Here is a 3,337-nt window from a genome sequence, read left to right as displayed (position 1 = left end):
TTATGCCTTAAAATGCCATGTTCTTTACAAAAAGTATCAAAGTCATAATTGCAAAACTCTAGCCCATTGTCTGTTCTTAATGTTTTGATTTTTAAATCAGTCTGATTTTCAATTTAGGTTTTCCAATCTCTAAAAACAATAAAAGTTTCATCTTTAGTTTTCAAAAGAAAAACCCATATTTTCTTTGAAAAATCATCCACAATCAGCAAGTAATATTTAAACCCAGACAAGGTAGATGTAGAAGCAGGCCCCCACAAATCAGCATGAACATACTCAAGAATTTTCTTTGATTTAAAGGTACTAAGTGAAATTGGGAGTTTAGTTTGTTTGCCAATCAAACACTCTTCAATTTGAAACTTCACCAATGTTTGATTTTCCAAAAACACCTTTAGTTTTAAGAGCATTCAGACCTTTTGTACCAATGTGACCAAGTCTACCATGCCATAATTTTGCTAGATTAAAATCATCATTTAAAACTGCATTAGAATGACCCATAAGAGGTTTAGCATTTAAGAAGTATAGACCATGTCTCTTTGGGATATAAGTGACTAAATCACTTCCCCTAAAGATTTTTATTTGTCCTTGACCCAATTTTATGTCAAACTCCATATCATCTAACATTCCTAAGGAAATTAAGTTTCTTTCTAAATCTGGTACAAATCTGGTATTTTCTAAAAGTAAGATTCTGCCATTTTCTAAAAGAAGTTTTATGGTTCCAATACCTTTAACTTTGCAAGTCATGTTGTTCCCCATGACAACTTGTCCTCCATTAGACTTTTCAAAATTAAGAAAGTAGTTTTTCTTAGGACACATGTGGAAAGAACATCCTGAATCTAGAATCCACTCTTGATTTAAGTTTCTTTCAACATTAACAAGGACTAAACCATTGTCAGATTGAAGTGTGTCACATGACATAACAGTATTTCCCTCACTGACTTTCTTCTCTTTAGAATCATTCTGTTTTTTATAGCAATCCTTAGCAAAGTGACCTACTTTACCACAATAATAGCACTTTTTACCTTTTGCCTTATTCTGAGATCTTGTTTTATCAAAAACCTTCTTTTTAGGTTCATTAGAAAATTTTGAATGAAAGTTTGATCTACCAACAATTTTACTTTTTATCAGTAAATTTTCACCATATTGTTTATTGGTAGACTCAGATTTCAGTTCAAGTACCCTATTTCTTAAAGCAGTTATTATAATATCAGTGGTAAGACTATCCCTACCATACTCTAAGGCATTTTTAAGGTTTTTGTGTCTGTCACTAATGGAGTTCAACAATACCACAGCCAACTGATCTTCTAATAATTCTTCATCACAGTTGGTGAGATCTTGGGTCAGTTTGGTAAACCTATCAAGATTTTCTTCCAAATCTACTAAAGGATCCATTTTAAATGAGAAAAACTGTTTTAGTAAAAAACATTTGTTTGAGACAGTTTTTGGTTCATATTTAGCCTTCAACTTAGTCCATAAGTCTTCTGCAGTTTTAGTTTCTCCTATAGACCTGATCACATTGTCAGAAAGGTATAAGAAGATAGTGCTCCAGGCTATTTCTTCCAGTTCAGTTTTCTTATCTTCTTCAATACCAGTAGGCCATGAATTATCGAGAGCTTTAGCACATTTTAATTGCATCAATATAGCTCTCATTTTCTGACTCCACATACTAAAGTCTCCCCTCCCATCATACAGTTTCAATTCAAACTTAGCAGTAGCCATACTAAGTATAACACTTAGTTAATACACAATATACAGTACTAAGTTCAAGAAACACACAGGAACATACACAGTTGGAGACAACAGCAAACTCAAACTCTTTTTAGTGCCAATTTAACAATACACTTTAAACAAATTTCTCTTGACAGTAAACAGTTAATACTTATTACAAGAGGCAGTATTATAACTGGACAGAGATTTCAAAAACACTGTGCCTCAACTGACTTCTCCTACAAGATCTTCCAATTGTACTACTCACAGAGTTGTTATCTCAGATTCCCAAGATTTCAAGAGTCTTTGGACAAAGACCAATCACTGGAGTTTTAATAGTACAAGATAAATCAAGGGAAAAATTCAGGAGTCAAGCAATATGAAATTACTAATTTCAAGATACAGGAAAGATCTCACCAAAGAGTTCGTAAGAACTCAAATTCCTCCATCAACTGAGTTGACTGTCATTTGAAGCAGGTTTCAGAAATCCAGATTAATCGAGAAGTAACAGTGCTCTGATACCACTGTTAATCAAAGAAGTCATTCACGATTAAACCAAAATTTACACAAACCATTCAAAACAGAAATTTAAATGCAGAAAGTAAAGTGTAAACACAAGGATTTCTCGGCCGAAGCCCCAGAGGTTCAGCTTAAAACCTAATCCCCTGTTGAGCATCCATTATAAAACGGATCTAGCTCGGTTGCACTAAAAACTCAAAATATGAAAGTCAAAATACAGAAGTACAGATCACAAGATAGTCACAGAGACTTATCTTTCTACACGAGGATGATTGAACTATGCTTCTCACAGGAATCACTCAGATCTGTTACAAAGCACTATCGAACTCAAGAATCACTCAGATTCTAGTCACTAATTACCGAACTCAAGAATCACTCAGATTCTAGTCACTAATCACTCAGAAAAGTTAAGCATTCATACAATCAATAGTATTACAGTGAGATTACTGTATTTTCTCACTATTTTCTCTCAAGAAACCATATCACAGAAGAGAAAACACGAAGAGTTTTCAAAAGGGAGCGTATGAACTCAAACCGGCAGAGAGAAAACCCTAGAAAGAAAAATGACGATTCAGCTGAGTGAAATGAGTCCAATCAGAGTAAATAATATCAGAAGCATCCAGAAGCCTGATCCAACGGCCACCATCATCACACGTGTCATGATCCAGTATAATGTGTTATTTAAAAAATGAAAGAAGTGTCAAATTTATTAAACACGATTTCAGCTTTAAAACTGTGGAAGCAATATGACCAAAGGTCCAGGGTTCGAACCCAACATTTAATTTTTTTTTTCCTTTTTTCTCAAGTAAATAGTAAAAGATCTATTATGCTGTCTAGGTTAATAGATTGTTTTCTATAGTTGACTCAAATTTTAACTTCAAGCATTTGTTTAAGTTTGTATACTTCGAATTTTCAAGCATTCAACAATGAAGCAGGTCAAAAAGGCAATTCGAAACAAAGCAAAGAATAGTTTTCTTGCTGATTGTATGCCACATTAAGTTGAATGGTATTTTTCAGAAAAAAAAAATATTTAGATTCAGTTATAGACGAGTTTTATTTTAAAATTTTAGTCCCCTTCTAACTATAGCTCCGCCCCTATAAAAATAAAAAAATT

Source organism: Olea europaea, unplaced genomic scaffold (assembly GCF_002742605.1).
Source record: "Olea europaea var. sylvestris unplaced genomic scaffold, O_europaea_v1 scaffold349, whole genome shotgun sequence".
Taxonomy (NCBI): Eukaryota; Viridiplantae; Streptophyta; class Magnoliopsida; order Lamiales; family Oleaceae; genus Olea; species Olea europaea.
The sequence above is the reverse complement of the archived record's forward strand: the minus strand, read 5'-3'. Positions refer to the sequence as shown.